A 25,712-nucleotide genomic window follows, 5' to 3' on the forward strand; every position below is an offset into this window, starting at 1 on the left:
AAAAGAGCACCAACATTGAAATCAATCTCGAGTCCCTATTTCATGAAAGCAGCAAATGCACAGGTAACGTGGCTAACCCGAGATTTGAAGGGATTCATCATATGTGGGACCTGCAGTATGTGCAAATTTGCAAGGCAAATTAAGATTGTTCACATCAATGTGGAAAAGCCATATACCATAGAGAAGAACAAGTTACTTTCTTACCTGGTAACCTTCTTTCGATGGGATGGTCCGACGACGTATTCCATATCTATGACATGTAATCACCACAGCTGTGCTGCTTCGGAAACTTTTTCGGCGTCTGCGTCCTGCGTCGATGACGTCGATGCGCCGTCGTCGAGGACCTCCTCCGACGTCCGACGTCATCCGATGTGATAAGTAGGACGCACGACGCCCATAGCCTCAGTTGTAGTTTTTTCCCCCAGAACGTGTGACATAAGTCAACTGCCAGTCAGACACCAAGCCTTGCGGAACGTAAGCTGCAATCGCAAAAGAAATTCTGCAGCGGGGAAGGCCGGGCGGGAGCGATATGGAATACGTCGTCGGACCATCCCATCGAAAGAACGTTACCAGGTAAGAAAGTAACTTGTTCTTCGAGGGGATTGGGTCCTCCGACGATCTATGACAGACTCCCAAAGCAGTACCAAAGCAAGGAGGAGGGAAAGAATTTAGAATCAAAATGTAGAATAGCCAATCAAATAGCAGAGCAAAGGACCGCCTTGCCAAAGGCCAGATCCTATGCTCGGATGGAATCAAGGGAATAGTGACGTACAAATGTATGTACTGAAGCCCAGGTGGCTGCATCACAGATGTTGCGAATAGGAACACCCCTCTGCAGGGCAGTAGACGCAGCCATACCCCTGGTAGAATGGGCCCGCAAGCCAGCCGGTGGGTCCTTACCCGCCAAACGGTAGCACTCCGAGATGGCCAAAATAATCCAGCAAGACAAAGTCAGTTTCGTCACAGCCTGCCCTAAACGCTTTCCAGCGTAACCAATAAAGAGTTGATCATCCACTCTGACCCGGGACAAGCGTGAAACATAAAAGCTTAAAGCTCTCCTAAGATCAAGCCTATGGAGCCTCTCCTCATCCTTACCAGGATGCGGAGGAGGATAGAATGCCGGAAGAACAACCTTCTGGGCCAAATGAAATTCCGTCACTACCTTCGGAAGAAAAGAAGGACGAACTCTAAGGACAACCCTGTCCTTGTGAAATACAGTGAAGGGAGGCTTAACTGAAAGTGCCTGTAACTCACTCACTCTGCGAGCGGAAGTAACCGCAACCAAAAACACAGTTTTCAGAGTTAATAGCCTCAAAGGGCAAGAATGTAAAGGCTCAAACGGAGCACCCATAAGAAACTTAAGAACCAGGTTCAAATCCCAACCGGGCACCAGGAAAGGTGACGGAGGGAACACATTAGTGAGCCCTTTCAGGAACTGTGAAATCAAAGGGATTTTAAAGTAAGAACACTCTTCAGACGAGCGCTTAAAGATGGACAGCGCCGCCAGGTAACCCTTAACGGTACCCACTTGCAAGCCCCTGTGGGCCAAAGAAAGTAAAAAATACAGAACCATGGGGATGTCACATGCAAAAGGATCCACATTCTGAACTCTGCACCAGTCGCAGAACTTACGCCAACGGCAACGGTACAGAGACTTCGTTGCCGGCCTTCGGGCCGAAAGCAACACCTCCATCACGTCCTCAGGGAGGTCCCAATCCTTATACCTCAACCTTTCAGAAGCCAAGCGTGAAGGTTGAGGGATCTGACCTCTGGGTGGAGAACCTGACCCCCCTCCCGTGAGAGCAGATCGTCTCGGTAGGGAAGACGACGTGGAGGGCAGATGGATAAGTCGAGAAGGTCCGGGTACCACGTCCTCCGAGCCCACGCCGGGGCAATGAGGATCATGCGGGAACCGAACTTCCGTAACCTCCGCAGCACTTGCGGGATGACGGGGACTGGAGGAAACGCGTACAGCAGCGGGAATGAACACTCCACCACGAACGCGTCTCCTAAGGCTCCTTTTGGAGGAAATTCCCGCGAGCAGTACCTTTCGCACTTCCGGTTGACACTGGAGGCGAAGAGATCCACTTGAGGGGTCCCCCAAAGGGCGAAGATCTCCAGGAGAATCTCCTGAGCCAACTCCCACTCGTGAGAGATCGCGCTCTGCCTGCTCAGAGCGTCCGCCGTCACGTTTTCGGCTCCGGCCGATGAACTGCCGAGATCGAAACTTCCTGCTGGATGGCCCAGAACTCGAGCTGCATCGCCTCTCTGCACAGAGGAAGTGACCCTGCCCCCCCCTTTTTGTTGAGGTAGTGCATGGCCACTGTGTTGTCCATCAGGATCAGGACATTCTTCCCTCGCACAGACGGCAGAAAAGCCTTCAGGGCTAGCCTGACGGCCCTCAGCTCCAACAGATTGATATGGAGTCTGGACTCCGACGGAGACCAACGACCGCTGACTGTGCGCCCGTTGGCATGAGCTCCCCATCCCGTGAGGGATGCATCCGTCACGATCGTCACCTCCGGCCAGGGAAGCCGAAATGGAGCCCCCTTCATCAAGTTGCCTTCGACGGCCCACCACAGAAGGTCCCGGGCGACCGAGGACGGCACCTGAATCGAGTCCGACATCCTGCCGGAGGACTGCGACCATTGCGTCTTGAGTGCCCACTGCAAAGATCTCATCCGCAGGCGAGCCTCTGGCACCAGAAGAATGCAGGATGCCATGAAGCCGAGCAACCTCAAGAACTCGAACGCTGGGAGCGTCTGGGCATGCTGAAACTTGTGCACCATCTGCTGAATGTGAAGAACCCTCACCTGGGGAGGAAAACACTGCCCCAGGGAAGTGTCGAGCACTGCTCCGATGTACTGGAGCCACTGTGTTGGCGTCAAATGGGACTTAAATTGAGGGAGAAGCCCAGCCTGTGAAGGGAGCGACAGGCGATCGATAGATGATCCAGGACTTGCTCGGGAGAGCTCCCCCTGATCAACCAATCGTCCAGGTAGGGGTAGACGTGAATCCCCCCTTGCCTGAGATGCGCTGCCACCACCACCATGAGCTTGGTGAAAACCCTCGGGGCGGAGGTCAATCCGAACGGCAGGACCCGAAACTGAAAGTGCGAGTCGCCAACCGCGAACCTCTGGTACTTCTTGTGCTTGGGATGGATCGGCACATGGAAGTAAGCATCCTTGAGGTTGAGTGACACCAACCAGTCCTGAAGCTGAAGGGCCTGGAGGACTTGAGAGAGAGTAACCATCTTGAACTTGTCCTTCCTGAGGAGTTTGTTCAAACCGCGCAAGTCCATGATGGGTCTCAATCCCCCGTCTTTCTTCGAAACCAAAAAATAAGGGGAATACCAACCCATGTTCCTCTCCGCTACAGGCACCAGTTCTATGGCGCCTTTCTCCAGCAGGGCTTGAATTTCCTGCGCAAGGAGCGGATCCGGACTCTGCAAAGAGAGGTTCCCCGGTGGATTGTCGCGAGGCCTGTGCCGAAAAGGAAGACAGTAGCCGTGGGTTATGATCTCCAGAACCCACACATCTGAAGTAATGGCTTGCCACTCTACAAGATGCTGCGCCAGCCTTCCCCCAACCGGCGAACCATGGGACATGGCCTCACGACTGAGCAGGAGCGGCTGCGGCGTTGCCTGAGGGCAAAGAGGCAACTGCCCGAGCGGCCTTGGCACCACGGGTACCCTGTCGTCCACCTCTGGTACCCCTGCGTTGGCCTCTTTGACTGCCAGCTCCTCTCGCTTTACTGAAGGATGAGTAATAGTGAAAGAAACCACCCCTCCACTGCTGTCCCCTAGGACGAAAAGGCGGAGGTTGGCGAACTGCAGCGCCCAATGACTTCGCTGCAGCTTTTGAGGTCTGCAACCTCTCAAGGCTCTCGTCAGCCTTGCTGCCAAAAAGGTGTTCACCATCAAAGGGCAGTTTGAGGAGCCGGGACTGCACATCAGGAGCAAACCCCGACTTCCGCAACCACGCAAACCTGCGTATCACGGTGCTCGCCGCCATGGACCTACTGACGCATTCAGCCAAGTCCAGACCCGACTGAACGGACTCACACATGGCATCCTTACCATCCTGGACCATAGAAAGGAAACCATCCCGTTCATCCCCTTCGGGAATATGTTCAGCCGCTAACGCAACACAGTTCCACAGAGTGTGCGTGAAACGTGACAAGGCACAAATGGAGTTGGCCGCCTGAAGCGCCATACCACCAGAAGAAAACACTTTCTTCGCCCAGCCATCAAAACGTTTGTCGTCCCTATCAGGAGGGATGGTAGGGTACGACGCCTGCTTTGCCGGGGCCGTGGCCGCCTGCACCACCAAACTTTCCGGAGTGGGGTGCCTGGTCAAGTAGCAGGGGTCGCTACTGGCTGGACGGTATTTACGCGACAAGGATCTGCCCACCGCCGGGAGACTCTCCGGAGCAGTCCAAGCCGCCGCCACCCTTCTCTGTAAAGCCATATGGAACGGCAGTACCGGGTCAGTTGGGGGACCAACATCAAGGATGTCCGTCAGATCATCCTGCACAAACTCCCCTGGGGGAGCAGACCATCCCAGATACTCAGACACCCTAGCCATAAGGCGCCGGTACGAGGAATCGGCATGGGAGCCAGGCTCAGGCCTACAAAATTCCACCTCCGGAGAGGTGTCCAGTCCACTGGCATCCAGCAGTGACTGCCTCAAATCGTCAAACTGACTATGGCCCGAGACAATTTCATCTGGCACCTGACTAGGAACCAGGCCATCAGAATCCTCATCCGCCTCCGAAATATATTCCAGGCGGCGAAAAGGCACCCGAGAGTGCTTGCTCTTAACCAGAGCCTTCCTAGGGGGCACACCCGTGACATGGGGCACCTCCGACACGAAAGGCGTCGATGGCGTCGAGCGAATCGACGCCGACGCCGAGAAAACCGGCAACGGCGCCGAGAGGATCGGCGTCGACGAAATCGGCGTCGACGTCAGATGCAGCGCCTCCAGTATCGGCGGCGTCGACACAGCCCTCGAAGCCGGAGCCCCGAGCGTGTCCCTCGACGACCTGATCGTCGACGGCCTCGACGACGTCCTCGAAGCCGGAGCCTCGAGAAAGCCTGTCGACGCCCTCGACGCCTCAGACGTCGATGTCTTCCTCGAAGACTTCACAGGAGCACACGGTCTCGAACGCGTCGAGGACCGGGACCTGGAACGGGTACGGCGAGAACGAGCCTCCTTGTCCGAACGGGACCGCTCCCGTGACTCGTGCCGACCACTCTTGCGAGCGGCGTCTCTCGACCTCACACGGCCGACCCCACTCGGGGGCGCGGACGGCTGAGTACCCTGCGACTCAAGAATCGCCAACATTTTCTTCCCGAAGGAAGCCCATTCCTCCGGCGTCGCACGGCTGGTGGGGTAACCGACGTGCCGTGCAGAATCCTCGGAAGAGGACCTGGAAGGCGACCGGTGACGGCGCTTCCGAGAATGCCTCGAAGAGGCTGAGGAGTGGCGAGACCCACTCCTAGAAGAAGACCGACGAGACTTCCGACGATGACGCGGAGAGTCACCCCTCGAATCATCCGTCGAAAGCCCCGCCGACTTCGACTTCCGGGGCTTGGACACCCGACCTACCGACAACTTCTTACGTTCGCGTAAGGCTTTGGACGTGAGCGACTGGCAGTCGATACAGTCATCCGTGTCGTGGGCCTCCCCGAGGCACCAGAGGCAGGCGTCGTGCGAGTCAGTCACCGACATCTTGAACCCACACTCCCCGCACTTCTTAAAGCCCGGACGCGGGGTTGAAGACGAAGTGGAAGACATCGCCGAAGGAAATTCACAAACGAACAGGTTCGAAGAACCAGAAAGAACAGAACTCCAAAGAGTCGAGGCTTAGAACCGAGAAACACGAAGCAACACGTTCGCGGAAAAAACGGAACTGAGGCTATGGGCGTCGTGCGTCCTACTTATCACATCGGATGACGTCGGACGTCGGAGGAGGTCCTCGACGACGGCGCATCGACGTCATCGACGCAGGACGCCGAAAAAGTTTCCGAAGCAGCACAGCTGTGGTGATTACATGTCATAGATATGGAATACGTCGGAGGACCCAATCCCCTCGAATTCATAAATTGCAGATCCAAATGTATTGTTTAGGGTCTGACTTAGATTGGCAGTACTATCCGCAAACTTCAGATCGGGATAAGAGCATTGGAGTACTTTGGGGCATGATGCCCGATTCCCATTCTCTATACCGTGGCTAACCAACCATCAGATGGGAAACAAAGATGAAAACCGATTTGTAGGACTGAAATGTAAAACATTCAACAAGAGGCGGCGGAGGAGACGGGGGGCCGGAACAGGGAAAAAGCCCCAAAACAAGCAGAAGCCAGAATGATCTGCCAATTTAGAGCGATTCAACTTGGTCTGAATTCAGATCATGAAATGGAGTGTTTTTGTTACTTTGAAGGATATTACCAAACTGTTTCAAGCAGATTGAAATATAAAATCCAGAATGGGATACTGTTTTATTGGAGTTATTGTAACAAAACAGCTAGATTGAAGGGTTTTATTATTATTTTTTTTTAAATTGTATATGGTTTAAATTAAACCTTTACAAATTTGTTAGATACACAAGAAAAAAATTCATTACATCGATAAAGAAAGTACAATTAGATGCATAATAAAACCATACAGAAACATTAAGCGTTAAGAGCAAAAATAAAGCAAGAAAAAAAAAAAAAGACAAGAGAACCATATATAAGTAAAAGGTAGAGTGAAATCACTCACAACCTAAATGGCCTAGTTGTTCAATTATAAATTACTCACTGTAGTGACTAACGCACTCTTAGTCCATAGCCCCCTTTCCTCCATACTGTAAGGGCGTCCCTTCCAAGGGACAGGAGACAGAACCTTTTTCACTAGAAAAAACCTTCTTCCCCTTAAATTCAGAGGCGCGGGGGTGCAGCCCAGGGAGCATGCGCTGCCCTGACTCCGCCCTCCGGTGCCACACCTCAGTCCCCATTAACGCGTCAACAATAGATTTAACATTGGCTAATGACACCAGTATTATTGGGTGGGGGGGGGTAGGTTTGTGGGACGTATGGAGGAAGGGGGACTTTGAACTAAGAGTACGTTAGTCACTACGGTGAGTAACATAATTACTCTTACATCCCATCCCCTTTCCTCCATACTGTATGGGCGAATACAACGGATTGTAGCCCCAGGGCGGAGAGGAGACCCTCCTTAAGCAAATCGGTTCCTGCAAACCGCCTGTCCGAAAGCCGCATCAGATCTAGAGCTTGCAGCCAAACAGTAATGCTTGCAGAAAGCAGAGGGAGAGGTCCAAGTGGCGCCCTGCTTATGACTTGCCAAGGGACATGGCGCTGGAATGCGATGGCCGTTGCCTTGGCCCGACTGCGTGGGCATGCATGTTGGCCGGGAGCGGCATGTGCTGGCCCGCATACGCTTCTTTGAGGGCAGAGACCATCCAGCGGCATATGGAAGCCTTAGAGGCCCGATAGCCTGGTCTTTAGCCTCCAAAAGTGACAAACAGGGCATCCGATTAGCGGAAGCCCTTTGTCCTGTCCAAGTAGAATTTCAGAGCACGCCCGACATCCAGGTATTGCAGCACTCTGTGCCTCGTCCTTGGGAATAAACATAGGATGGAGTATTTCCTCGTTCAAGTGGAAAGCAAACGGGACCTTGGGCAGAAATTCTGGGTGTCCCCACAGGACTACCTTGTCCTTGTTAAATGCGGATATGGTTCCGAGGCGACCAGCGCCAGGATTTCGCTGACTCTACGAGCTGAGGCTAGGCCGACTAGTAAGGCCGTCTTGATGGTAACCAGCCTGATGTCCACTGACTCCATTGGCTTGAACCGTTTGTGCACCAGGGCGCCCAAGACTATGTTAAGGTCCCACACCGGGTGTGGTTTCTTGACGGGTGGGTAGAGCCTTGCAAGTCCCGTCAGATGTTTGACAATAAGGTTGGAGGAGGAGAAAATGCCTTCCTCCGAGTTCCTGTAAGCCCCAATGGCTGTGAGGCATGTGCGGCAGGTGTCCACCTGCACGCCCGAGTGGGCGAAGTGTGCCGAAAAAGAGCACGTCGTCCAAGGTGCACGCCAGGGGGTCGATTCCCTTGGAGTCTGCCCAGTGGCAGACTCTGGTCCATTTGCTTTTGTACTGGGCCCTGGTAGCTTTGCCCCTGGCGCCTTGTATGATCTCCAGTTTGGCCGGTGAGAGGCTAAGGTGCCGAAGTGTTACCTGCTCAGGTATCATGCTGTGAAGGCTAGTTTCCTTGGCGCAGGGTGGATGACTCTGCCCCCCTGCTGTGCCAGAAGATGTGCTGGGCCCGTTGGGAGGTGAATCGGGGGCAACTCCGAGAGACCGAGCAGCTCTGAAAACCATGGCCTGGCCGGCCACCATGGAACCATTAGAATGATGAGGAGTTGGCGAGACTCCTTGATTTTGCAGATTACCCTGTTAATTAGGGGAGTGGGAGGAAAGGCGTAGGCTTTCATGCCGGTCGTCCAGAGAGCCGGGGACCTGACCTTGCCAGGATGTGAACTGGGGACATTTCTTGTTGTGCCAGGGGGCAAAGAGATCCACCTGGGGGTGACCCCAACTGTTGAAAATCTCCTGAATAACGAGGCTGTTTAGTTGCATCTCGTAATTGTCCGCTCCGAGCTGGTTGAGCCTGTCCGCTTCCAGGTTGGATTCCCCTGGGAGGTGGACTGCCATGAGGTAAATGTAGTTTTCCAGGGCCCATTCCCACATGCTGATCGCCAATCTGCACAGAGTAGGGGGATCTGGTTCCTCCCTGCTTGTTGCCGTAGTACATGCTGGTCAAGTTGTCCGTCTGGAGGACAACCTTGCCCCCGAGAAGTGGTAGGAATGCCGTGAGCACCAGCCAGATGGCGTTCAGCTCTAGCCAATTGATGTGGTATTCCTGATCCTGTCGAGTCCAGGTGCCGTGGACCGAGAGATCGTCCAGGGTGGCTCCCCAGCCCTCGAGAAAGGAATCCGTGGTGATGGTGGCATGCGGAGTGGGCTACCGGAAGTGCTTGCCCGTCCATAGGTTGCAGTCTCCCGACCACCAAGTCAGGTGGAGAGATGGGCAAGGAGGGGGGGGGGGGGGGGGGAGAGGGGGGATGAGTGCTGGGCTAGGGGACTGTGATCATCTCGGATTGAGAGCCCTGCTCCTGGTTCCAGGAGTCTGCGAAGTGCAGCTGAATCCTCTTCATCCTTAGTCTCGCGTCCGGAACGGCTAATAGGACCCCTGCCAGTAGACCCAGGAGATATTGGTACCACCATGCCGAGGTCACTTCTCGGCTGAGGCAGTGGGCAGTGGCCCTCTTGATGGCTGAGATTTTGTCCGACAGACAGAAATACCCTCTTGGAGCACGTGTCCCAGAGGAGGCCCAAGAATGTCAGTCTGTGGAGGCTGCAGCTGTGACTTCGAGATTGAGCAAGAAGCCCAGATCGTGCAGTGTGTTCATCAGGGCATGGGAAGAGTGGTGAACCGCTTCCGGAGATTTAGCCCTGACAAGCCAGTCGTCGAGGTATGGGTAGATGTGGAGGCCCTGCGCTACAAGGAGGGCCACCACTGCATTCATGTGCCTGGTAAAGACCCTGGGGTCCGAGGTGAGACCAAAAGGAAGGACCCTGTATTGAAAATGGTAGCCCATGATCCTGAACCGTAGGAAAGAACGATGGGGCTGCCAAATCGGGACAGTTAGGTACACGTCCTTCAGATCCAGAGAGCACATCCAGTCTCCCTTGACCAGTGTCTTCGCTATAAAAGCTGGCGTAACCATCTTAAACTTTTGCAGGGGTAAGGAGAGGTTGAGGGTGGAAAGGTCCAGCACAACTCTCAGGCCTGCCTGGGGAGTAAAAGCCAAAGCCTCGCTGGGAGGCTAGGACATCCTCCACTGCCCGGCTCTCTAGGAGCAACCGGATCTCTGCCAAAAGAGTTGCTGTCCCAACCTATGGGAGGGGAGTAGGGAGGGGAGGCTGGGATAGGGAGGCAGTACCCTGTGGATACTACGGAGAGGATCCAGGGGTCCGCAAAATTCTGGCATCAGAAATGTGCATAGAGAGCAAGCCTGCCCCCACCGGAGACACATGGAGCTGAAGGGGCATGTCATGCCTTCTTTCCCTCGGAGGCTGTCATGGAGGAGGGGGGACTGGAAAAAGCCCTTACTACCCCCCCCTTTTTTGTTGCTTGCGCCGGTTCTGAGACGGAAAGCGGCTCAGCTGCCTGGATCTACGTTCCTGGAAGCCGCGGAACACTATGTATGACCCCTTTATGATTGGGTGTACGATTTGGGCGTGGTCTTTGCAAGAATGGATAAAGACTTGGCCGTTTGTGAGCTGTTTTTCTTTTTGTCCAGCTCATCATTTGTGGAGGATTGAACAGGTCCACCCCCTCGAAAGGTAGATCTAATATGTATTCTTGGAAGTCCGGGTTGAATTTTGTTGCCCAGAGCCAGGCTGTCGTCCTCATGTCCGTGGCAATGCAGATAGCACGGCCAGAAGTGGCAACATGGGCCACTGTGGATTTCATGAGATCATGCGCCACAAGCGGGATTGGCTGTGGGCGGGGATTTCCAGAAGGAAGTCCGCAATTTCCCGCCATAATCTTTGGTTGGCGGCAGCCAGCATGGCATCTGCGTTGGCCTGACGAAGATGCAAGGATACGTTGTAATAGAGCTTCTTGCTGTACGCCTCCAACATCTTCTCCTCCTTGCCTAGCAGCGCCGCACAGGATGAGGCTTAAGATGACCGAGGCTTGGAGTACAGTGATGCGGCATCTATCACCGAGGAGTGCGTCTGAGGATGGGCAGAGAGCAAGAGTGTATCCCCTGGCATCTGCCTGTACTTTGTGTCCAGGTGTCGATTGACTGGTTGGGCCGAGTGGGGTTTGAGCCAACCCTTCTTGGACAGGGCGACTACATCGGTTTGCATAGGAATCCCTGTTATGGCAGAGGGGTGTTGCGTGATTACTTCCGCCAGGAACCCCTCTGCCGGCTGCTAGACCTCGGGCTGTGGCAAGCCCAAATACTCTGCCAGCCCAGCAAGACGTTCATGGAAGGCCCTGGCTGAGGATGGCATGTTAGGATCTTCATCCGTATCCTGTGGAGGAGTAGTTGGCGCCGGGGGCTGGGGCACTGGGACCACGGCCGGAGGCTGATGAGGTGGCTTAGGCTGGTACGGAACCGCCTGAGGAGTTGGCTGGGGGGCCGGCGGAGGCAGCTGCACCCGTGCCTGGGGCGCCAGAGACGTCTGTGGTGCCGCTAGCATTGCAGGAAGGACTTCTCTGATGGCGTCTTTGATAAACCCCCATCCGAGGTGACTTCATGAGGCCGAGGAACTTCTTGAAGCGGACCTCTTCACTGGCCGAGGAGGTGGCAGGGGGTACTGTTGGAGTAGCGAGGAGCTGCTGGAGCCGCTGTGTACCCTGTCCATATGGACGTAAAGGAAAGCTGCCCTGCACAAATGAGGGGTAGGCTGTAGGCCATGTACCTGATTGAGGCCAGTCCCACCTTAACACTCGTTCCTCGCCAAATTCCTGGAATGGCGTCGGACGTGTGCCTCTGGCACGGTGGCCATTTTGTCAAGCTGCCTGCCACGTGTTGCTCAGCCCGCTGGGCCCGGCCTCGTCCAAGACTCTTGCGTGTAGATCATGAGGCCTACCCTGCTCCTCTGGCCTCGGCCCGGTAGGTTTGACACCCTCGACCCAGGGGTCGATAGGGCTGCGTTTAGGCACCCCCTTGGACGTGTTGCCGGTATTAGGGCATAGGCCCTCAGTCATGGTACCGGTACAAGGGCACAGCCCCTCAGGTAAAGACCCGTTAACAGAACCTTCCAGTCCCTCAACACTGTCACCGGGAGGATCCGAGGATCCCTCGGTCGGTGGCTGCAGCAGCCTCAGTGCATGTGCTGGTAGAAGGACCGGATTGGTCCCTCCTGCGAGGGAGAGTCCCTGGGAAGGAGTCGCCTTTGCGGGTGCGATGAGGAATACAGGGCCTACCTTGGGCCTGGTTCGACGTTTCACGAAGTTCTTGAGGTCCTCTCTAGGCGACTTCTGGAAGAGCTCCTTCCACCTGGCTAGTCTGTTCATCAGCACTTTGGAGGACAAGCCAGCTGCACGGTGAACAAGCTTGCCAACCGCGGTCTGCGCCAAGGCAACATAGGCAGAGGGCGTGGGTTCTGAAGTTGGGAATAGCCTGTTGCAGGCTGGACACCTGCTGAACCCTGTCGGAGTCGGCATGCACCGGGGAGGAGCGTGGCGCCTGAGGACCAAGTACCTGAATGATAAAAAGACCGAAGTATACATGCGTGGAATTACATGGCCAAAGCCAAATCCAGGTGCGCTGGTGAATTTGACCCGTTCCCGTCGATGCAGAAAAGGGGACTGGGGTGTGGCGCCAGAGGGGGAAGTCAGGGCAGCGTATGCTCCCAGGGCTGCACCCCCACTCTCCTCTGAATTTAAAATTGGAAGGTTTTTTCTGGTGAAAAAGGTTCAGTCTCCCGTCCCTTGGAAGGGACGCCCTTACAGTATGGAGGAAAGGGGACAGGATGTAAGAGTAGAATAGATATACGTACATTGAAAACCAATTACCTGTATTTGTGGTAACTAGGTGATACAACACCTGAGCAATCTAACTTCCCATTTATGAATGTGCTAAAAAATAAAAAACCACTGAAGCAACTATAACTAATTCACCATAGTTCGTAGTGGTTCACAGTGATTCACAATTTCCCTCACATATTCGATAAATATAAAGCTTTAAAAAAGCTTGCTAAGGCCAGCCCCTCCAAAACTTTCTGAATACTAAGACACTGCTTACAGAGTAGATCTTCATAGAATACAAAGTTTTGTTGACAGGCAGACAGGCATCTAGTTCCTAGCACCACAAGAGTAGCATCATACATTCCAAAACAAGATGTTTAATTGACTCTGGTTTTGCCTTACAGAATCTACATCCCAGACCCACAAATGAGATTTGTTCCCTCTTGTACAGGATGTCCTTGGTTGGTAAAAGGTTCCACCTTACTCCAAGGAGGAGCCCATGATAAAAGCAGTTTTGGAAATTGGAGGATGGGGGAAAGACGGCTCCTCTGCTTTTTATGTTCATGAGCAAGATGGCTCCTCGATGCAATGAGTGGAAGGCATCTGTAGTTGCTATCCAATCATAATCCAGCAAAAACATTTTAGTTTGCAAAGGATTATTGGTCAACATGTCTAAATTAGAACCAATATTAGACGGGATGAATTCACATCTTCCCTGGAGGTCAGTCAAATCTATTGGCAGCTTTACGTTATCTCCCAAAAGATGATACAGGGGAGTTTGGTATAGGGGCCACAATTTTGGCTAATGTTAGTAAGTGCCATTGTACCCTTGCCAACAGAGAAGGCACCCCCAGTTCATACCGAATGGCCGAAATTGGCACTACATTAGGGATGCCAAGTATCTGTCTCCAAATCCTGCCCTCAATTTTTTCCAGAGTATTCAAAATACCCACAGCAGATAATTCAAGGCCATAGATTAACTTCGGCACTATCTTTCCTTCAAAGAACAATCACCGGTTTCAAGGAGAACCGCCTAAATTTATGATCGATTTTTACAATTTGAGATTCAAGCATCTTAGCTTTTTGCATCAGGATATCAATGCCCCGTTTGATTCCCTTGTTTGCTCCAAAGTGGAAACCCAGATATTTGACATTCCCCGATGCTTTAATAGGGGTCCCTTCAATTGACCAGGAATGGTGACTTTTTAGATTTTACTTTCAAGAAGGCCAAAATGTTGGTTTTAGCAGGGTTTATAAGGCATTTGTCTTTAGCATTCCTGGCAAAACTGTTCAAAAGTCGCTGCAGTCCGACCTGTGTTAGATCAAATATCAGGAAGTTGTCTGCGTATGCAAGCCATATGATTTTACTATTCCCTACTTTAGGGGCCATCAGTCGTTGATTAGCTAAGTAGACTGCAACATCTGACATATTGATTGACTAGCCAAGGGGCTAGAACGCATCCCTGCCTAACCCCCCGAATTCGTTCCGATAGATCATCTTTTTGGCTTAGTCGAACTTGTATTCCACCATTCTCATATACCCCTTGAATCAGCCTAATCAAACCAATCGGCAGACCCCATTTTGCCAACTTATCCCAGAGTTTACTATGTACTACACATTCAAATTGGCCGAAAGGTCGATTGAGGCCATAAACGTACAACCCTTTGGTCTTCTCAAGCCATTCTTGTATACATTTAAGGACCAGCCAATTGATATTAGTCGCGTGGCCTTTACGAAACACTGTCTGCATTTTATCAAGAGGGTGTGCCCCCTTGGCCCATTTCTCTAAATGTGAATAGAAATGCAGAGATCTTGCAATTCGCATTGATTAATGATATAGGATGATAGTTTTTAGGATCTGTTCTACTCCCACATTTATAAAAAAGGAATCACATTGGCCGTGCACCAAGATAGAGGTATAACCCCTGTGCTATGGAGGTCTTTAAAGTCAAAGTATAGCAAGTTTGCCTTAAAGGTTGCATTAGTTAAACCATAAAGTGCCGGGGCCCATGATTTTTTTCATTTAGTTAATAGGGACAGAATGGTATCTAGATCAAAAAGGGGCGTCCCATTTAGGGCAATCCTGATAATCAGTGATGTTGTTCACCTCCTCAAATTGATCTTTTGTGGCAATCCCAAATCTACTCAAAAAATTCAATCCAGTTTAGTTCATAAATTGAATTTAGCTGGATAACCACATAATTGGGGTCTTGACCATTAACTAAGGTCCAGAAGGCACTAACCTGAGAATTGATCAAAAAACCCTAACATGGTTTCTGCGTCTTGCTGTAGTAAGCCATTTTTTATTGATTTACAATAGTTTTCATACTTCTGCCTAACTTTTCTAATCAAATTAGTGCGAGTGGAATCATCCAAGTCTGATCTGTATACTGCTCACCTCCCTCCTCATGGTTGACTTCACCGAGACCAGCTCCCCATTGTAAGAATGGGCATGTCTTACAAGACCACTCCCACTAGTTTTTGACCTCGGATGGATACTCGAGGTCAAAACACCTATGACTTAGAATCTCATTTGCATTAAAGTTGTTAATTTTTCAATTGAGGGTGGTGTTATTCAATGTGGCCCTTCAGTTTTTTTATTCAGTGCGTTGATGTGGATATCGGTCCTCCTGACTGCATTCCCAGCAACATTAGCTGTCACCTGATTTTGAGCTCTGAAATCTCTCGGATGTAAATTAGCATGTCAAGACCGGCCGTCAAGATACTGTGATCACTCCAAACATTTTTAGACACAGAGAATGACAATGATCAAAAAAGTTGTCTAGGTATAGGTCATCTAAAATGGATGAACTCCTCCCCCGATGCCAGGTGTGCCAAGCCGACTCATTGTATTTGGGACACAGATTTCCAACGAAAGGTTTGAGACCAAGGGCCCCTAAACACAAATACCTTATTTTCCCGGTATGCCTTTTCATAGGTATACCCGCACGATCCAAGTGAGTATCACAGAGATCCCAAAGGGTTTCATGGAAACAGTCAGAGTTAAGATCACACACTGCAATAATTCTACCATTCCGATGTAGCGTGGTCCATTCATCCATAACATGGCACACTTTCTCAACAAATCTCCACACTCGAAATGCCTTTGTGCCAATAAATATTTACCACTAGAAGCTTCAATGAGCCATCTCGTGAGGTAAGACCAACCTCCAGGGCTCCAAAGAGGATTCCTTCAATAATTGAACCTTTTCAGACTGAGGGTATTTTCCACTGCTATAAGCAGGCCACCAGAGGGCCTCCCCCTCCACTACGTTTGGCCTGTTGGGTAAATATTTTGTAGCCATCCAGCACCGGGGCCTCAAGAGCGCCACGTTTCCTGCAGGCAAAAACAACTGGCAACTCAACAGCTAGGGTTGGTAAACAAATGCGAACTACCTCAAGTGTTCCAAGATTTCAGGCACACGGATATCATTCTTTGCTCCGTGTCCTTGCAAGTATCCTGCCTATGGGACAAGTTTCTGCCACAGGGTTGAGATGATAGCTGCCGAATCAATCACCTTTCCAGAGTTTGCCCCAGCCAATGGGCTCAGTAAAATACGCTCCAATCCCACTGGTCGAGCCGCAATTCTCAATCTGTCATTTCTACCTAAATGTACATTTTCTTCAACCAACACCAAGTCTCGAATCCAAAGGTAGAGAGGCTCATTTGTTGAGTAAGAATCAATTCCCTAACCAGCGGGGAATTCAAGTAAATGTCACAGGTATCAAGCTGATTATCAGTAAAGGACACTCTCCCAATATCTGCCGATGCAACCATAGCTAAGGCCGGGATTTCTCCAAAAATGGTAAGGAAGTTCAAGCGGAAAAGCAAATCACACTCCTTAAATCCAGTGATTGATCACACCCGACCCTCCACACCAGGGGCTCGCTTGGGTAATATCAACCTTCCTCCCTCTGGGGTACAATTGCCCAATCCACTTGAAGACCCACACCAGCCCCCCCCCCCTACAACCAAACCCACTCGTGGAGATGCAGTTACCTCCCCCCCCTCTCCTCAGGGGTTTGGAGTGCCACCTTCCTCTCACCAGATATCAATGGTCTGTATGACCCCTCTTTGGGGTTGTCAGAGTGTACCATAAGGTCAACACAAGATGATTTAACCACCACCCCCAATCCCTGGCCACTACCTTTAATGACCGATGACAGCCTAGATCTAAAAAGAGTTACGGGCTGCTCCATTAGTAAGAATGCACGGCCTCCGCACCAATTTTGTGTCAGACCACTTTCGTCCTTTTGGTTGATTTAGTTGGAAGTATCTCAGTAGGGGGATCTGCCCTTTCGGGCAGAACCTCCTCTGGAGCAACAGTACTGCTACCCAGTGATGTAGGCTGGGCAGTTGTTAGTTCAAAATGCGCACCACACATTTCATCCCCATTTAGAAGTGGAGTTGATGGCAGAACATCCACCCTTAAACCTGCAGGAGCAATATTGGGTTCATCATACACCAGACCTTCAGTGCCACTAGACTCAGATTTCAATAAGGTCAGCTGAACTTTGAACAATAGATTTGATATTGCTTCCCCCCAAATTGGCCATTACATCCTGCAAACCCATACCAATAGGCCCAAAGCGTAATTCAATATTATCCAAATCACCATTCACTTCCAACATCAGCAGATTTGTGGATTTTAATTCTGCCCAAATGTTGTCACATACTGAAACGAAGGAGCTCAGCTCCGTGTTAAGAGCAGAGGCAGTAGGGTGAGTCAAGCGTACATTCTCGTCGATCTCCCTCAGAGTATGATATAATACCGACGACTCTTCCTAGGAACCAACTCCCCCAATATCTTCCCTCTGGAGTTGCAGAGCCCCCAGTCATTGTCAATTCCATGTTGATCAATTATATTTGTGAGGGCTGTTGGCGAGTCCTGAATGGAAGACATGTTTGTTGTACCATACTGTCAATATTGTTCCCACCATTGGGTTCAAAGTAAGCCTCTTGCTGAACTGCCTGATCCGCAAATTCAATTATACTGCTATCAGTCAGATCTTTGAGGCCGCCAAAGTGACGCTGCAAGGTCATAACTGAATGATCAAGCATTGCTTTACCTCTTGCCACCAAACATGGTTTCATTTCCTCGCTGGTAGTTGCTTATTTGACAATAGTGATCCACAAAACACACCGAGATCAGTTGGCTCAGAGGAATGCCCTTCGGTGTGGCAAACTTGACCAGCGGGCTAGGAAAGGGCCCAGCTCATGACACCATCTTCTCCGGGGGTGGCATATGTACTTGGGCCAAGGTTATGGGTAGGGAAGCCGGATTGAACTGGTCATCAAGATGTAATGCCAGTTGTGGAACCATTAGCTTGTTCTCACTACCCACCCCCAGTTCCTGGCCCGGGTATTCTCCCAATGAGGCAATAGGGGAGAATCGGCATAATGGGGACGAAACACGAGATGGGAAATTAGGCTTACTATTCATTACTTCCGGGCTCACACACCCTTCGGCTCCATCAGGGAAGATATCATTTCCAGATTGAGGAGTCTGCAAAACGAATCCCATTTGGCTCCGCAAACCGGAGCACAGTTTGCCACGTAAGATTATATGTGAAAGGCAAGACCGCCTGTCTCAACACAAAGAAAGAACAAAAAATAAAAAGACGAACAAAATAAAAAGACGAACAAGAAAAAACAAAAGAAATCAGTGCTCGAGTAACCAACTGTTTAATCCAAGATCAAAGGGCAACTAAGAAGTTAGAAGCCCTTCAGTCTCTAGGGGAAGAAAAAGAAAAGAAAAAGGATGCACTTTTCACTTAAATGTAGAGAGTTTACTCAACGGTCAGATCAAAGGGATTACTCGCATTGTCGCACCCCAAATTCTCTGGGACAAGCAAATAAACGCTGGATCAATTGGCGTGGTTCTGGCGTAATTCTACTCAAAAGAAACACCCTACCTTTCTTTCCGCTCAGTAGAAAGTACTTGTAGCGGCCCATCAGCCTCTCGGCCAACCTGTTTAGCCGTCATGTTGACCCTGCTCACTGGGTCATAGACGGGGTAGGAGTCCATATGGGTCCGTACCACAAACTTTCAAATAAATTGCAAACTTGAGAGGTACACTATCCACTGAGTTTCTAACTGGCTTGCCACTTGCCCTTGGAGGGAGACCAGTATTTTTCCTGTGTGGCAGTCCTGGAGCCTTGATACCGTGCGCGTTGCCTCCTCCTCCGACTGTTAACCCTTTACAGTCCCTTTGCGGTCTGCTTCGCGGAGAGTATGACATTTTGTAGAAGTGCTGCCACAAAGGACACGCCTCAAACAATAGAGGGCTCAAAGTCACACAGAGAGCGTCCACCGCAGGTACTGCAGAGTGTTAACCCTTTACAGTTCCTTCGTGTGTAATTAGTGGTGCCAGCTCGATCCCACACATAACCGCAGTAACCCTAGTGTCTTATTTTTACTAATTGCTTTCGAGTTGACAGGAATTAAAGAAACAGGCCAATCCATTTTACATGCACAACATCTAATATATGGAGTTCCTTGAGGGCCCAATTCTAAGGGCATATTGATTAAAGTGTAAGTCTTGGTTTATAGAAGATGTCGTCTAACTTATCTGGCTTCAAGCACAAAATTGTAGTCGCCTAAAGTGAGAATTGTAGATTGGATAGTGTAGTGGACTAAGCTAGAATGCATAGATTGGTGTTGGTGGGATTTAGCCCAGGAATAAGATGGTGGTTCATTAATTCAAGTGCTTTCTAATGTTTGCGCACATACTTGCTTTTTCATGGCAAGACAATTTATATTTACCGCCCGTGGCAGTTCTCAAATAAAGTTAGTGAATCACGCCTCCTCACCCCCAAGTATGATGCACGGGATCCATGTAGCACTATTTAGTGCATCTTAAGCCTTTCTATCCCAATGGGTTATAAATGTTAATGCTGCAGGAGCATACGCCTGCAGTAAGGTTTTACAACATTATCTTTACTTTGTTAATAGATCTTGATGCTAGTAGTTACCATGTCGATTTGTATACGTGAAACGTCATGACGTTCCGTGTGAGGTTGCTAGGAACAATGGTTTGTTAATTACTTTGCAATTAGCATAATGAACGGCAATCATGTTATGCACGAATGGAATCATGTTACACAGACAACGTTACACATCATGCTTTAAATAAGGATGGCTTCACTAATAGCGTTTAGGATTCAAACGCTGCGGGAGAACTCGCGCTTCCGAGTTCGGAACTAGTGTGCCTAATACACACACTTTGAACAGTAAGTTGTTTAGGGATTTTCCTTTCTCTTTTTTTTTTAAACTTTGCCTTTGAACACAAGTCCCCCCCAATCTTCAGTTCTGTCCCTCTGAAATTATTATCCTTCACATAGGGGTTGTTCGAATTGGTATTTTAACTAGAAGTATTGACTTTCGGAATTTCTAGTCAACAGCTGCAGACATTTTTGGGTGAAACATTGATGTTATCTGGTAGGCTTTATTGACTCGAAATAAAAAGAATCGAGATCAGTATTTTTTTGCTGGCCCAACAGGACTAGATGAAGTCTAATCGCCGACACACTGGGTGGTTTCCCCATCTTTTTCTCCCATTAGCAATTACAGACGGAGTGAATATTGAAGGTGGCAAATCCCATCTTAAGCTTATAGAGAAGTGCTCTCGTACACCGTGATTATTTGAATATTGCATATTCATTCACCTATGCACCATTTTAAGAAATCACGTTGCATTACAATAATTTGGTTAACAGTGGGGGGGCACTCGCACCAGTGATCTTCACTTTTATGCAATTGGACAGATAGGTAGGCCCTTGGAGCAGGCCAGTTCGAGGGCATTTGAGAATATGCAATGCTAAAAACAATTCGTAAGGCAATATCAGAATTGGGATAGCCATTTGCAGATACTTAACGCAGTAGATTTTTGAAGACTGGCTGCACGTTGGCACAGGAGAAGAAGCCAGTGTGGCATGATGGGTGTTGGGTTGAATTGAGGCACCACAGAACTTACACTTAAGGAGCAATAAGCGGATAGAATTTTGGTTTTGATGAATATGTATTTGCCTCTAATACGTTTATCTTTTTTCCCCTTGTTTTTTTGCCATTCTTCTCTTCCTCCCATCCCGATTTACTCCTTTGATGAGCGTTAAATTATTACCAATTCTGAAATTTTAAATAAACTGCATTGACAATTATGACAATGACGGATTTGTTGGTCTTTTACTTGCCTATGTCTATGCAATGGACATGCATTATATGTGTTCACACTAAAATGGTTTTTATAATATGTGGATTCAAAAAAATGTTTTGTTTTTTTCGAATTTGTAATTGGACATCCATGTTTAATATGTTGGAAACTACGATTGTTATGCGATTGGCATTAAGCATAATGTTGTGGTATTATGTCTAGGACCTTGCAGAGGTTGGAACCTGTGTCGGCGGATTTTTGTACAATTATTGGACATTACAATATTTTCTTTTCAATTCTATAATGTGATTTTCCTCTACGCGTAGCTCCATAGTTAGGAACACCAGGTTGATAATTGAAGTATGACAAGATACAGGGAAGATACGGTTTGCATGGAATATTGCCGAAGGATCCAGTACATTTAAAAATAACATCTGCTCGACTGACTGCTATGCCATCTTTCATTTTGGGTTTAGCCTCCCAATTGCGTTTTTTGCAGCGGTTGTTGTGCAAACAGACCCATCAGTCCTAAATATTTAATTGTTCTACACTTACCTCAGGCTTTGAGTATTTAAGTAGATATTTCTTTGGTGTTTACAATACCAATTTCAGATGTTTAGATCTCTGTAGCCTCATCCATCTGTACTACTCCATTGAGGGTCCAATCCCCTGTTTGCATATCTTCAATTCATAATTGAAGGTTTACAAAAATGGGATACCAAAACTCTGGGCCTTTTGCATAAAGAGTACGTAATGATTTGCAAAAGTACAATATCGATGTAATAGGCATCTGAGTCATATATCCTTTGCTCCATCTTAAATGTTGCATTTTGCAAATTAAACTTCAATTGTCATCTTCTTAGAGAAAGGAAAAAGTTTTCCTACAGACATGGACATTTAGAGGCAGTTTAAGATTTGTTGCACTATTCCCATTAAGATGATTGAATAGCACCTTAATGACAGCACCAGCGAGGCAATATAAAAAAATAGCATTCCGTGAAACCCATCACCTGCGCAGAAGTGAATACAATTCTAATCTAGGCGTCTCGACTCCCACAGACCACTCAGGTGACCACTCAGGTAACTATTCAAATATATTTTATGCAAGCCATAAAGTAGGAAAACATATGTTACTGCAAATGACACCTAGCTAAATTGACACAGCCTTAAGCCATTTGTCCAAACGCAACAGATTTTAATCAGCCATAACGACACAGGAAGAAATCCAGAAAACTGACGGGAGCAACCTTAAACTCTAATGAGTGCAGAGACAGAATACAAATTGTTCTGGAATGGAATAAACAGAGCTACAGATGGCTCAGACAGCTCAATTGTTTAGAGGATATGCTGAGAGAATGACAATGAAATGCTTCTGTATTATAGAGCAAGCTTAGATGCTCCTATCTTTCTAATCTTAAATGCTGAGAAACTAAACTAGGTCATCTTATCACGGTACATTTTCGTTGCAACAATGGTTTGCTTTCGGATCATGTGGCGGCAGGCAAGAGGGGAGGAGAAAGAGGGCCAATAAAGAAAAAACAAGCAAAGGTAATCATTGTCTTTTGTTTAAGCAGGGCATTGGCGTTTGCTAGGCACCGCCATAATGGTACTACCCGGCCATGTTAACAGCTGCAAAATGGTGTTATGTGCTGGTCATATGATAGCAGGATCTCGCAAATGCCTCATTTATACAGATTGCAAGCCTAAACTGTTGGCTATGCCCAGCCCTCCAGATAAGGTGCGTATTGCTCCATTTTACGCATCTAATTATGGCCATTACGGAATATTTCATTTTCTTCTGCGTACTGTTTACGCTGTATTTATTTTCATTAAAAAGCATACTTTCTTCCACTAGATTGCATTAGAGTGCAAAAGGTGTCTTGGATCTGCACTAGTGTGCCATGCTGGGTCTTGGAGTTTACGGAACAAGCCCCTAAAAATGAAATACAGGCCATAGGTGTCCTCCAGGGAATATCTCCATGGAATGTTTTGCTGCATTCCCTGACTTCTGGGAAGATTCCTATGCGGGCCAGGCGCTCCGCATGAGAGGAGTAAAACCTAGAAAAACGGAAACAAAGAATTCACCCATTTCATAAGAACAGTCATCGTCTGTGGGGAGGGCATTTATGGATCAATAAGGTCTTGCTTGGTCAAGGACTCTAGGAGGACGAGCCTTTATTGATTCGATTGGCCAGAGTAAGAAAGGGACGTGGAGGCAAACATTAAATAGCAGTGTGAACAGTGAATATCAGTCTAGACAACCACCGGGAAGGGAAGCCTTAAACTTAAAGTTCAAGGTGAAACCAGGCTCACTACCAATCATGCTATGTCAAGTTGTGAAAGCATTCTCCACACCTTGGGCCTTCCTGCAGAGTTAACGCATGTGCAGCATATGGCATAATAAGTGCATTTCTCTGCCCCGCTCGCCCCTTCCCAGTCCCTCTGAGACACGTAACCAGGGTTCGCCCTCGCCCCCTCCCCTCTGCAAGACATTTTCTGCGCAGGTGTCCTTCACTCCACAGTACTGCTGCCTACTTTCACAATATAGGTTGGCCTTCTTTAGATCTGTCCACCCAGCCAGAGTATAGAAAATCAGTCCCAAAAGGCGCTCTCAGCGTTTCTCTTCCCAGCTTCTCGTCTTGTTCTGCAGCTCTGCAGAGTGCTTGGTTTGGTGGTTCTTGCGCAGTTTTCGGCACACATGGTCCAAATTCCTGAGGTCACACCACTGTCCGAATTATCCCAAGCTTCAACTGAGTTAGCCCTTCACTAGCTCCGGGATTACTTCTCCGTCAGTTCTGCTTCGTTGCCTGGACTGAGGACCAGCTTCTACCCATGGACTTCTCTTCCCCAGGTCTGAGTTTGCCTGGCTCTGCTGGCTTGACACCCGCTTCTCATTTTAACCAGTCCTTTGTATGTTTAATCCCCCGTTGCAGTGTCTTCCCCAGCAGAGGATCAGAGTCCTTCCTTTGTTTACAAGAGGTATTCTTTATGCCTTCTTGGGGCAAACTCTTCCCAGTACTGGCGATCTTCACTGTAGGAATGTTTGTTTTGGCTCCTTCACTCTTCTTCACAGTACTAATGGGTTCCAACCTATTGCCATTCTTCATGTTTCTTTTGCTCTTCCTCAGTGGTTTCAGGTCTTAGTTGAGTAAAATAAGAGTTATTACAACAGCAAACAATTTCTTCAGGTTGGATTTCTTGTGATATTGAGGGTCTCGTAGGAAAGATTATAAGGGAGTTCCTTCAAAGAACAGGAGTTCTTATCCCCAAGAGGGTTGTCTCTCCCTATGAGACCCCACTTACCACACCCCCTAGGGGAAATTTTGCGTAGCGAGGGCCCCTCCCTAGCCTCACAAAAGGACCCCCCGCCCCCACTAGTGAAAGTGACTGAATCCCTTCATTCGTCAACATTTTTGATAAAGCAAGCATTTTAAGTGAGATTACATGGCTAGACTGGCATTTTGGTGCAGCCAGTGTAGCCATTTCTTACTTTAGCATGACATTTTGTACTGCCAATTTATGATAAAGCAAGCATTAAGTGTCTGATATGCTTTATTGTGGCATGGCATTTTCAATGTCAAAGCCAACAGGATATGTTCTTATGTGCAGGTACTGGCATATATTGGCAGAGCTAGCCTGAACAAGTTCTCTTATAGTATCATTACTTGCATTATACACAAAGCAAACATGGAGTATGTTATTATATGGAAATACTGGTACATACAGGTTTAGCAAGCATGGAAATGTATGGGTGCAGACAGCGTGAAAAGTTTTTTATACAGGCATATATTGTGGGGAAATGTATCATGAAAATACATTGCAAAATGCTCCTGTGCATGGTGATTTGCATCAAGTGGATCTATTTCATTCATTACACTATAAAACCAATTACAAACTGTCGTTTTACCCAATTTTTCACAAAACGTCTGTTGTATAATGCACCATTTTAACCCATTATTAAAAAACATTTTCTTTGGGGGGATACCCTACCCTCCAACCCCCACATGGCTGGTTTGAGCTTGTGCGCCATGCTCAGTCGCTCACTGTCATTTGTGGCAAAAGTTTACACCCGTGCCAATGGAAAAGAAATTTGCCAGTCACCACTGGTGGGCTGATGACTGGATCAGGGACATGCAAAAACACACACAGTCTGTAAGCAAACACCGAGATCCGCCTCATAAAAACACCAAGTGGAAGAGAAATTAGGTCGTCTTTGTTTGCCAACTCCCTTGAACCCTGCTTCCCGGACTGCATTCCACTGTTTTTCATACGCTACTATAAAATGTTTGTCCTCTCAATTTGAGGAAACTACATCAGTCACGGTGGAGCAACAAGTATCTGGCATACTATGGAATTAATATACATTTTGTACTTGGCTACAAAGGTGTATTAACAGACATTATGTTTGGATCATGAAAGTAGTAGAAGCAGCAGCTTTGGAGCGCTGTCAAAATGTTTTTTAGTGCTGAAGGGGCGTGGTGTAAAAGGAATTCAAGGAGTTGCACCTTAATGGAGTCACTTTGCGACCATTCCCCGCAACCCCAAGCCTTTTCCCTCAAAGAGGCTCCTGCCACTTTCATGATGTGGCTAGATTGAAGATGAAGGTCTGCGTGGCTCGGTTGGTAGAGATTAATAACTCGTGAGGAGGTTTGCTGTTTTGGGCAGTCAATTAATGAATCACGTGCAAACTATAATTTGTAATAAAACAATACAAACATTCTGACACCCATAATTTCAATCACAATTATAATAAAAAAACTCAGCATGTTTCCCCTTCAAGTGCTGAAACAGCTGCAAAACACAGTCAAACTGTCTGGAACACCTCAGTTTGATGTAGAAAAAATTATGTTGAAACACACAAACAAGTAGTAAAGAACAGATGGCGTGAATACGATGGTTATCCTTTGCACTTTAATAAGTTGCATTGTATTTAGGTTTCCAATCCTCACAGCTATAAGCATAAACAAGTCAGAAGCGAGAGACCATGAGGGAGCATAAATCACATC

General features: G+C 48.6%; 1 protein-coding gene across 2 annotated transcripts in view; it reads right to left on the minus strand.

Moving 5' to 3' along the window:
• Positions 1 to 25,712, minus strand: part of REEP5 (receptor accessory protein 5) — a 264,547-nt gene that overhangs the window by 73,429 nt on the left and 165,406 nt on the right. The window lies entirely within an intron of this gene.

This window comes from Ambystoma mexicanum, chromosome 6p (assembly GCF_040938575.1).
Source record: "Ambystoma mexicanum isolate Mex_15411 chromosome 6p, UKY_AmexF1_1, whole genome shotgun sequence".
Taxonomy (NCBI): domain Eukaryota; kingdom Metazoa; phylum Chordata; class Amphibia; order Caudata; family Ambystomatidae; genus Ambystoma; species Ambystoma mexicanum.